Below are 12768 nucleotides of genomic sequence, written 5' to 3' on the forward strand. Positions count from 1 at the left end.
CGCCAAACATCTTCCAAACTTGGTCAACGCTAGCTGGTTTTAAACAATAAGCCAAGGGATTTATGCCAATCCGAAACAGGAATATTTTGAACGAATAAGAAGGGTTTTCATCATGGTTCCAATAAGATCAACTGACGTGATGCACCTGTGACGCCGCACTGAATGTCGAAATGTCGGTTACTGTAAAAAAAAAGCCCTATTCAAGACTACACTCGACCGTTCCACTTTTGTTAAGTAGACTTACCGATAAGCGCCAGACAGAGAATAATCTTTCACTTTATGCCGCATGTTACTGATGTCCAGTCCATCATCAGCCATGATTTTTTTGTAGTGATATTTCATGTGGTTGTCTGGGTAAACAACAGCTTACGGTGTTTATATATCTCAACTGGTGAGATATGCTAGAATTTGCACGTCCAAAGTTGACTTCATCAATAGACTCCGTGGACTTTCATTACGACTCAGACAGCAAGGCTTTGAAACCAAGCTACTTCAGAAATCATTTAATAAATTCTTCAGTCGCCATGGTCTTATCGTCGAGAAGTATGGTGCAGCCCTGCGGGAGATGAGATTAGCAATCCAGCCTTGAATTGCACCATCGTATCCTTACATTACTTATTTATTACCTAGTGTTGTATTTCAGATGTATCTCGGTACGTGTGCGCGTACAATTTTATTTTGAGCGCGCGCATTATTTCTTTATTTATTTAATTGACGTGTACATTTAGTTCGTTTATTAACGTCTTAATTTTACTTTGCGTTATTTTCCTCACTTATACATTGTCCGTGACTGTGCTCACATGGTGGGTGGCTCCTCCTAAAATGTTCTGCAATTGGTATAGGATTTAATGGAGCCGAAACCAATTGTGGAATTGCACGCATTTTAGGCATCCTACTGATGAACAGTTGCGACCCGTAGATATATATTTTTTAGCAACTAAGATAATTTGCAGTCTGTCTACTTTGAATCGTAACCAGGAAGTGGAAGAACGACGTCATGAATGGTGTACTGCCCGGATGTTAGATGCTCTTCCGTTAGCACAGTGACCGCGGTGCGACTGGGTTCGGAAATGAAGTCCACCACATCTTCCACTTGGGGATTGTCTGCAATAACGGTGTAGTTAGGATTTCTAAATAAGTTGACTTATCTCGAACAGCGCTCAAGCTGGCTTCATTGGCAAAGTTCCCGAGCGGGAAACATTAGCGGGTTTAAGCAAAGAAAATGTTAACGTCCCAGACGCTTATAATGCATTTCCAATGTTCTTGATAAGTGTTTGGAATGCGATATACCACATACAGTAAAAAAAAACTGACAAGGAAAGAGTAGTCAACCGTCTTAAAGGTAGGCACTGTTGGGACCTTGACTAAGAGAGGTCATCAACTCTGGTGCGCCCATTTTAAGGAAGCTCACCTCCGTAAAATTCGCGCAATATGTGGTAATCAGTGCACTCTGTAGTCCTTTTCACATTTTCTAAGATTAAAATATCTGTCATATCGAGATTTTATTTGCGCCCCATTCAATTGTCATTTGAAGTCAAAGCAAAGTCCTGTGGTTGAATCGCTAGTTGGGGAGAGCATCCAACGTCAAATAGAGGCAGTAAAATTTATGAAATGTGTTTTGGTAAATTTCAAAAAAAGTTCAAGTTGTAGTAACCTGAGATCAGGCTCAGTTTTTGTTTCGCTTTGTAAATAACATTCCGGCGGGCAAGGCGAAACGAAAAGAGATTTTTTAGCGGTAGCCGTTTGAGAGAATGTATGAGAACCGCTAACATTGGGCCTGATCTCAGGTTAAAGTTGTAGTCATGCAGTGACAAGACAAGCAACAAAATTGTGATGCACTTGCAAAGATGAAGTTTGACTGTTTTATTTCTCCTTCAACTCGTTTCCTAGACATCGAGGTTGACATTACGGTCGTATTTCTTGTTTCTGGTACAAACGTTACTGGGGACGTACCGATCATCAGCTATTGGCCAAAATGCCATTTGCACGATCGGGTCATTTTACTACTACTACTACCAAAATCCTTTTCGTTTTTCCTTTCATATTTAAATTTGGTAATCCCAGCGAGGTTTAAAACAACAAAGCCCTCATTTGCACAAGAAAGCAAACCACTGAAGTATTCTGGTATTAGTAGTTGTAGTAATAAAATGACGTCATCGTGCAAATGGCCTACTGTTTTTCCCTGTCCCTTGTAATAGTCCCAGAAGTCTTTGCGAAAGTAACTCGGCCCAGCCCTCTTTTCCTTTCTAAAGCGCCAACTTACCAAGGAGAACTGACATAGAACATTAAATAGGAAAACAAATCAAAGAGAAATCGAACAAAAATGGGATCATCCACGAGATAATTTGATCAAAACCTAGTTCATTAAATAATACAAAGTTTCTGAAACCCACCACTGTTAACTGTACAATCAGCTGACTTCTTTGATGCCCCTACAAGGTGTCCTTTGACAGGTTGCAATCCATAGTCCTAATACAGTGTAACAAATATGAGCCTTCTCCAGGTGTTCAGATAGTGAAGTACAGCGTCATTTGCGCCGTTTTAACAACCTGAACGTCTTGAGCTGGCTAAACAAATACAGTCTAACCTCTCCTTACGGACACCTCTCTATTAAGAACAGTTCGTTTGGTCCCAGGAATGCCAAAAATCATACCTTCCCTACCTCTATAATACGGACACCTCTGTAAAGCGGACAATTGGTTCTGTCCCTTTGGTGTCCGTATTAAAGAGGTTTGACTGTATTGGCATTAACGATTTCTTGCTCAGTAGAGATTACAAGATCGTTGGCCAAGGTGGCTATTCCATATTTGTTCCTACAACGTTTTACATAGCTGGCCCAAAATCCGTGTTTTTAGTTGAATTTCGACGACGCGTATCTTACTGATTTCACTCCAGGAGAGTAGAGTGAGCTTAATACGCAACGGCAAGAGCGTTCCACAAACGTCACACGCTTCTCGCCTTTCCTCGCAGGAGGCGTCTTTCACGCGCGCTGGCGTATGTCGCTAGCTCGATACTAATCCTTTCAGGGAAAAGGAACTACTCGTTGCCTAGTTTGAATTTTTTGGATAGCATATTTTCAAATGGTGCTTGCTCTTTGCACAAATTCATGTCCACCGCACGCAGTTGAAAAATACAGAAAATAAAGAGGTCTTTTGTTTTACGTCATCTGTGTCCGCGAACACGAAGTAAAAGCAAAAATATTTTGTACTTTGGTATTAACAGAGCACGGGAAATACTAGTTTCTATACACCTGTACCTAGTAGTCTCTTCAAAACTTTTTATTGGATCAATATTTTCGAGTTCACGCTTTTAAAAAATATTTCAATCATGTGGTTAAAATCTCTAAACTGGCATTAAAACAAATTCTGACTTTTATCCGGATATGCGCATGATATGATGCAAGAACAATTATTTATGTATACATGTATGTACTATAAGAAAGCCTAACATACCCGCTATGTCACCTTTGGCTTTTTTTTATGTAGGTCGGCCTATTTGTGTTTTTTAAATAATCAGCTTAATGTCTGAATGGCTAAGCTCTTACAGTAACCGCATCTTGGATTATAAGTGAAAGCATGCACGATTTAAGCAATAGAAAACGTTTTCTGTGTTTGCATAGCCTGATATAAATACGAGAGGGGTTGGGAGAATTCGAGACAGTTATGCAAACCCGAGACGAAGTCGAGGGTTTGCATAACTGTCGAGAATTCTCCCAACGCCTCGAGTGTTTATATCAGGCTATGCAAACTCAGGAAAAAAGTTTTCTATTGCTTTTATAAAATAACTTTTCCGAGAAAAAAACGCAAAACTCTTTGTATGGCACTGATTAAAAGAGAAATTCTTACCAGTCGCAAAATCTTGTCCACGAAGTCTTGCACGCGTAATCAGTTCTTGTTTTGCAAAAAGATGCTTTGCAAAATACGGATTTTTCTCGCTTAAAACGGTCAGCTTAAGCGAAGAAAAATATACACACCTTCTTTGTAACGATTTTCCAAGTTTAAGCCGACGAAGGAATGGGTAAATAAAGTAAACGTTTTGAGTTTTGAACTCGAAAACTTTTTCAAATTTGTGCTTGCGTGATTAGCGCGCGAAAAGCCAAACAACTTGAGGCCACAACCATGTTTACATACTCTGATGCAAACACTCCTCTCCTCTTATTTTATAACTTTTAGTAGTAAAACTTAAAATTACTAGAAGAATCACTGAAAATAATAATAGACAACGTCACAAATACCTTAATACGTTTAGAGGCCATGGAGTTCCACACATAGCTCTGATAGGCATGAACATACATGAGTCTTGTGTTCCTGGAGATACTCTGCAAAGCATTGACCAGTCCTGATGGGCCATGTCTAACCAAACCCTGTAAGAGATCACTCTCTATACACTTCCCTCTGGGGATCTTTGTCAGAGTTTCTTTGGCATTCTTAGTGTCCTTCCAATGCTGACGAGCTGTTCTTAAGTCATCTGGTTCCCCATCGCGTGGATTTAGAAGGAGATCAATCGCTTCTGACCATTTGCTTAGAAGCAATGCAAGACCTGGAAGTGTTGCATTAAAAACATGTATGGTTACAGTGGTGGACCCAGGGGAGGGCCCCCCCACCCTTACTTTTGGACCAAACTGCCCCCCCCCCTTATCTAAAGGTCTGGATCCGGCACTGGGTTAGAAAGTGAAGTAAGCTCCTCCCTCAAAACAGGAGAACTATTGATAGAAATGTGATGGTGAATAATAATACTATTTTAGCCTGGTGAATAGATGAGGAAGATGTTATTCAGTCGATGACACAGGCAGTTTGGAAGAAAACATCCGAGTACGCCCAACAGGAGTCAAACCTGCAAGTAGGACCTTCTGGTTATTAGTCCCGATGCTCTACCACTGAGCCACAGAAGACTGAGCTAAGGTCACTAAACTAGGTTCATGTGACAAACATCCTACATACAGCTAGGACTAGAATATCAGTGATTTTGTTACAAATAGTTATGGTGAGTCCTGGGACTCATCTTCTAAAAAATCATAAGTCCCTGTTAAAAAAAATGAATCTGAAATTAAAATATGTAACCAAACGGTTATAGTGAAACCTGTATTAAGCGCGGCAGCACTAAAACACGGAATCCGGAATCCGGAAACGGAAACGGAATCATGGAAACGGAAACGGAAACGGAATACGGAATCTGTGAAAGAAGGTTCCAAGCGATCGATTTGAAAAAAATAATATTAGCAATGACAATGAAATAAATAAACAGATAAAAAAAAGGCACAAATGAATAAATTAGCTGAGTACAGGAGAGGAGACTGCTGTGTCACTAGAGGAGTCGATGCCGGTGAAAAGACGCTTGATACCACTGTCGGCAATGAATGCAAATTCTCATGGGACAGGAAAGCGAGGAGAAAAACGTGACTGACAAAAACTAGTGCCTTAAGGAAAAAGTAAGTTATATGGAGACAGACTTCGTTTGAATCGTCTGAGGCGTCGTTTACATAACTGAAAGGCGTCGCCGTCAAGTTTTTCTCAGTGTCTTTTCTGGGTTGTCTTCAACAGTGTTCAGTTTTATTTATCAAGACAACTTACTCAAGAGACCATGGCATTGTGGAGTCCAAAGAGAAGAGAGAATTGTGCATGCATTTGCTTGATTCCGCAACCGATTACATCAAAATAATGCGCCATGTTTAATAAGCCTCTTCAACAAAAATACGGACGTCCACGTAAACTCAATTACCGGTACACCAGTATTCCATCAGTATTCAGCTTGGCGAAAAAGTTTAACTTATTGCTAAAACACCGGAACTGTGGTCACGTCACCGGTCGGTCATGTGTGGATTATTGAGTTTGGAGACAATCACGTGGTGTGGTCCGAGGCTAACTTCGACTATTCTTGACAATTAGCTACAAAAGTAATATTTAACTGTATTATTCAACCCATGAACTCGTGAATAAAAATTACTCGTAAAATTACTTTCATCGGCCTTGCAGTGCAGTAACCCACACTACGGCAAACCTTATCAAGACACAATAACAAGAATATATTTAAGGGAACTGCCAAGAAAACTAAGACAAATTCTCTTTGGATTGTACTAAATTGTGTATTGTGAAATTCTTTAATTTTCTATCATCGATATTTGATTCCGTATTCTGTTTCCGTTTCCGTTTCCGTGATTCCGTTTCCGTTTCCGGATTCCGGATTCCGTGTTTTAGTGCTGCCCATATATAATGTAAAATGAGGTGTCAAATGCCATTCAAATGAACAGTGGAAGCGTTTATAATACTCCCAGAGACTTTGACGGTAGACGTTTGCATTAATTTCTTAATCAAAGTGAACCAATTGATCATAGTACCATAAACATGAATTACAACTCAAATTTGAAGAAATTAGATGAGTGAAACAAGCTCTATACAAACAAAACGAAATAGAAAACAATCATGTACTGTGAAACTAATCAAATAAGTTCGTCAAGTCACGTTTTTTAATGTAAACATCGAAAAATTTGTGGGTGGCAATTCGAGGCAATCTTTCGCATTTCCGGTGTCTGGCATGTTGGGTGGTGGAATTTAATTACAAGCGTCCGTTTAATACAGGTTGGCAATAATAGAAATGACCATTTCAGGTACTTTTAGGTGTCCGCGTCCGCTTAATAGAGGTGTCCGCTTAGTGAAGGTTTCATTTGAGGTAAATAAGGGAAATAAATTTGGGTACTTCAGCTACTGTCCGCTTAATAGAGGGTGTCCGCTTAATACAGTGTCCACTTAATACAGGTTTCACTGTAATCTGAAGACAGACTCCAAAACTCTTTATTTACAGTATACTGAAATTAGAATATAGTCCTTCTATTTTAAAGCACAACAAAGGCTAAGAGAAATATGCATCATTAAACAACAACCATAATTACAGGCCGGATATTTGTACAAATATACATTTTCAGATCAATTGATCAATCTTTACATCCTACGGGATGCATGCCATAAATTGTTTTCTGCCTTTTGGGATTTTCATGCGTCAGGGACGCAAGACGTAGAGGTAACAATATCAGTGGAATATTGCTATGACTGAGCTCTGAGTCAGTGACACAGGCTACTTGAAAGAAAAAAAATCCAAGTACCCCCTGTGACCTTCTGGTTTACTAGTCCAGATGCTGTACCAAAAAGCTACAGGAGACTCGTAAGAGCTACTTGTAAGGCCACTAAACTAGGTTCATGTAACAAACACCCTGCTTATGTTCAATGATGGGAATGTGATGGCATCCAGACTAGTAACCAAATGATGGGAATGTGATGGCATCCCGACCAGTAACCAAATGATGGGAATGTGATGGCATCCCGACTAGTAACCAGAAGGTCACAGGTTCGATTCCTAATGGAACAACTCTGTCACTATTTCTACCAAACCGCCTGTGGCATGTGTTACTGACTGAATAACATTGTTCTCAGGAGCACTATTGTGCCACAGTCACTTGGGAACAGATTCAATGCAATGTGGCATGAGGGCACAAACAGAACCCATTTTGAGGGGATTATTTTATAAGTATTACAACTTGTTCTCTCAAGGTCATTTTATTGTTTCAAGGTCATGTGACAGTGTGCAAGTGCAGCAGGCAAAGTATCGCTGGTTTCCAAATGAAGTCATGGCAGCCATGTTGGTGGTCATGAATAAACTTAAATCCATTAACTTTTCATGCAAATTATTTGTAAAAAAATAGTTTTATTTCAACACCAACATGACTATCCAGTTGCCATGTGGCTACAAGGTTACAAGCAAGGTGACAAACCAACTGAAGAATAAGAAAATATACTCATGCTTCTTCTCCAAATAATTAAGGCTTTTTAGCCTTCTTTCTCACCCAGGGTGGGGGAAGGGGGGGGGGAGTGGTTAATGACATGATAATGTGGGTTAGGGTACAAGGCGCTTGTTGTCTCAAATAGCATTTGCATACATTACAGACATCTCACATATAGGTATCAATGAGGTTGTTCCTTGTGGCTGTGTGAAAGGAAATTTAAAAAAAGCAGAAGAAAAAAACAACAACAAAACATAGTAGTTACCTATTTTATGTGTTGGAACTGACGTGGTTCCAAACCGTTGCAGACCAAAGTAGTTGATAAAACCATTGACCTTTAATGACTCCAAACTCTCCTCAATTGTACTATGATCTCCAGTAACATTGCGAAGTGTGACAATAAACTGATTTCCTGACAGAAAACCAAGTTTTAGAGGCTCTTTACAATATCTAAAGTTCCCAACACACAAATTCCTTAGGGTGCTGTTAAGATTCTGTAACTGTTCAGCCCTGACCCTGTAGACAGAGACCCACTGAGTGGTGATAGCCCTACTATCTTTTGTTCCAGCATAACCAAACATGCCTGGTTTGATCTTCCGGAGTTTGCTCAACAGGTTGATGGCATCCATAGTGTCTTTGTTTCCCTTATTATTCCCTGTCTAGAAAAGACAAAAGAATTCTTATGATAAGTGTTGATTCTAAAACTGTAACTCAAGGAAATATTATCGTTGCTTGCTGTGACTATAGGCTGGAAAAATGTATACATGTATGTTAAATATAAAGATGAATGCCTTAATAAAATAAAGTGAACTACAGGAATTCTTTAATGTTAAGACCAAATCAAAGTACGTTATAATCACTGTATACCAGCTGGTGCTTTCAATAAAAATTGACGTAGCCAGCAACTTTGAATAGAGTAACCGACTGTATCAACAACGGGCCATTAGTCCCCTTTTTCTAGGGGGGGGGGGGAGGTGTCTGGGGAGTCATGTGCTACCCCAGAAAATTTTGAAATTTCAAAGCCCTACAATGCGATCTTCAGCTTTCCGGGGGCTAAACTGAGGACAAAAGACCGTGTTTTTCATTCAAGAAAATGTAGCTTTGATAATTCAACTTTTGATTTATCAGTCACAATCAATTCCTATAATGTACAAGCAATGAACAAATGATGAAAACTAAATTACATACTTTTGCACATTAACAAATTCTGCGTAAACCTTTAAAGAAACTTCTAAAAAATTGACTAAAATATAGCGTTCAAATGACTACAGCATAACGTAAAAGCAGTGGGCCTTCATGAAAAAACATCATAATAGCTCTCTAGGACTACATGTAATACCTGAGCAAAAATTGATTATTATTTTTCTCATCACCAGCAGCATGCAGTTTAAATATACTAACCAATAACAAACTGATTTTTGTTAGGGTATTTCACTAAAATACTAACAAAGGAACCCTGGCTTAATTCTAAACCCTCAGTTTTTTAATGCCCCATAATTTCAATCAAAACCTTCTTCCCTTTCCTTGTCATACACTGTCCCAGATTTTTCAAACCCTCCAGAAATAGGGCTAATTTCTTTTTCCCAGAGAGGTTAAAAAAACTCAGGATTCAACGGGACTAATTTTCCCCACCATTTTCCTACCCATTTTTTGTACACGATTATGGAAGTTACACATCTGAATATAGAAAAGGTACTTCGATGAATATTATTACGAGGAGAAGGAAAATGAATGGGCATAGAAAACATAATTAGCAGAGCATGAAAAACAGTGTACAATTGAGAAAGGTCAACTTGCTGCACTTTTCAAAAAAACGCATGAACTCTGCATTTCAAAAGCTGCCTTCACAATTTCGTTTTTTGCTGCTCTCAGTCATAATTACGATCACAAGCAATGAACCTTGAAATACAGAAACACACAAAACGGATCGAAATCCACCCATCACAAATCAATTTTGAACCCATTGAAGCAAACTTCTAATTCCTAAGGGGTTCACTTAGATGATTGACAGCAGCGAAGAACACAAAAATCAGCGGGCTTTTGAACTTCAGAATTCACGTGTTTTTGGAAAGCGCAGTTAAGTGTAGAAAGGAAAGCTGGGGACATGTTAGTGAAAAGCAACCTTGTCTTCATGGCCTCTCCTAGCTCTGCCGCTCCTTGCTCACTCTGAGAGGGAAAGAGATGACCCTGGGAGGGGGACAAGATTGATCAAAAAGGCTGTTGTAGTTCAATTTTGTCGTTGGTTTAATTTTTTTTCTTTATTTCAACCTGATTAACATACATCACCATACTCCAAAATAAAGCAAAATAAAATTTTCACCAAGGATAAAATTGAACCATGACAAAGGTTACCTCACTCTTACCAACCTCACCCTCACCCCCACCCCACCCTTCTCTCTGAGGGAAAAAAAAAAAGAAAAAAAATCAGTGAGAAGGAAAGAAAAGAAAATGTATATATTATTGTATATAGATACCTAAAGCTGAGAAGTTTTCCCTGATTGCACGATGAACCAATCTCCTGTGATCTTTGTCATCATCAGGTGATAATGTCACTGCGTAGTTACTAAAACAAGGAATGACCTACAATGACCTACAATGATCTACAATGACCTACAATGACCTACAATGACCTACAATGATCTACAATGATCTACAATGATCTACAATGACCTAAAATGACCTACAATGATCTACAGTGATCTACAGTGACCTACAATGAGCTACTATGACCGAACGTGTAATCCCTGTAATGAGCTAACATGAAAATTTTAGAAAAAGACAAAAAAAAAAAGATCAGGGGACGTGTGCGTAAACGTAACGCGTTTAGTCTACTGCATGACAGCCCATTTAACGATGACAGCACCTCTAATTATTACGTTTGGAGATAAATTTACAGTGTAATAATACATGTATGATGATACTGTGACTTTTGTCCAAACCATCCCTTGCAACCTTTCCCATTAGTTTTATTTCGTCTTGTCTTTTTTTCAAACAAATTGAACAAACACAGTCACCCCAACAGTCGATCCGGGGGGATCTTCAAGGGACGTAAGGGTAGAGGTGAACAAAGAAGGCCTTCAAATTCTGACCCTGTTCAAAAGAAAAATTGTTCATTTTTTTTAAGTACCCTGGCCTATATAAGACATCATAAGACCCTTTAAATGGCTTCCGGTCCAACAGGATGCTCTGTTTGCTAAATAGTAAAATCCATATCCTGCTCAGCGGCCCATACCCATCTAGGCCAAATGAGGAAGTGCCTGCATGACTTCCGTCAATACAGGGTATAATAGTGATATACCGGTAAAAACGCGATTGCAATAATCTATTTTCAAGTTTCTCGAGTTACCTGAGATCAGGCACAATTTTTGTTTTGCCTTTTCAAAATGTGCTCGGCAATTTGATACCATGAGCCTAGTGTCACGTCCAAGCGTGACACACGACAAACATCATTGTCTGTCATTTTCTAGCTCATTGTAGGGCTTATTTTAACTCATTTTAGCTCGTAGTAGGTCATTGTAGCTCGTAGTAGCTCATCGTAGATCATTGTAGGTCATTGTAGGCCGTTGTAGGTCATTGTCGGTTATTCCTTGTTTTAGTAACTACGACACACGTCCCCTGATCTTTTTTTTTGGTCTTTTTCTAAAATCTTCATTTTAGTTCATTACAGGGATTACACGTTCGGTCATAGTAGCTCATTGTAGGTCATTGTAGATCATTGTAGATCATTGTAGGTCATTGTAGGTCATTGTAGGTCATTGTAGATCATTGTAGGTCATTGTAGATCATTGTAGGTCATTGTAGGTCATTGTAGGTCATTCCTTGTTTTAGTAACTACGGCTCAGAACGGCCTTTGAATAGAAACGAAGCTGGGGGTGCAGGCCTTGTTTTGTTACACACAAAACACGGTCACTCCCCACCCTCGCTATCTTTGAAAGGCCTGGAAACTAATCACACAACTGTTGAATGGTCTGCTGGACAACCTTCAATGTGTTTTATCAACATACTCTAACACTGAAACATTTTTTCATGCATTGACAGCTTACCGCTTCTGACTTTTCTGTCATCTCTTGTGAGTGTGCATGGGGTATATGATAATGAACTGCTTTCCTGAAGGTTTTGTAGGGTGGCAAATACTCAGCAATTACTCTTGGAATTATACAACATAGGTCTGATAAAATGGATTCTTGAACCTCAGCAGTTGGCAAAATTTCCTGCATCTCTACTTCATCAATACCCTTTTGTGGTCGTTGGTTAGATAGCCCCTTGGGAATGACCCTGTCTTTCACAGCATACGCGTGGAAGTAATGCAGAGATTTGTTGTTCTGTGATTTGGTCTGACATCTAGCTTTTACCTCCAGGTCCCAATTATCCCCCACAATCCTACACATTAAAACAAAAACAACATGGTTATAATTTTCTTGCACTATCTTAGAAGAGAGGATGATCATGTTGAATACTATAGTGTTGCCACTATATTTATTCCACAGATTCCTTTCTCTGAGCATCAAAATATCACAGTTGTCAAGTTTAGTTGAACTAAAGAGCTTGAAAACCTGTTAGGTTACTATAAAAACCATTGAAAATAAGCAAAATGTAGGATCAAAGCTTACATGCAGTTAGGTTTCCAAAGAAGTTCACATCTTCTAATTGGGTTCGAATTTTGTTGAAGTGTTTGTATTCTTTAATATCATTGGTTCATTGACAAATGATATCACCATACCTTGTTCTTTGTTAATTATTCATTGGATAATTTTTTCTATAAGTGGCTTGGTTTGAGTTGATGCATTATAATGGTCTTTATCTCTTGAATTACCTAGTTTGTTTGCTCACATGCTTATGTCAGTATTTAAGATAAACCGCCTGCTGATCATGATGCATTAAGGTTTTTTAAACACATACCGTATTCTGTCACCACTGTAACAAAATTTGTCGTCTGAATTATTTTTTACCCATTCTTTTCCCTTTTTTTGCTTGCCAGTGTTTGTCAGAAAAGCTTT

The 12768-nt window shown here is 39.0% G+C and overlaps 1 pseudogene; it reads right to left on the reverse strand.

The window, feature by feature from the left end:
- Positions 1-240: 240 nt before the first annotated feature.
- Positions 241-12768, reverse strand: part of LOC140948814 (pseudouridylate synthase 7 homolog) — a 96154-nt pseudogene continuing 83626 nt past the window's right edge.

This window comes from Porites lutea, chromosome 1 (genome assembly GCF_958299795.1).
Source record: "Porites lutea chromosome 1, jaPorLute2.1, whole genome shotgun sequence".
Taxonomy (NCBI): Eukaryota; Metazoa; Cnidaria; class Anthozoa; order Scleractinia; family Poritidae; genus Porites; species Porites lutea.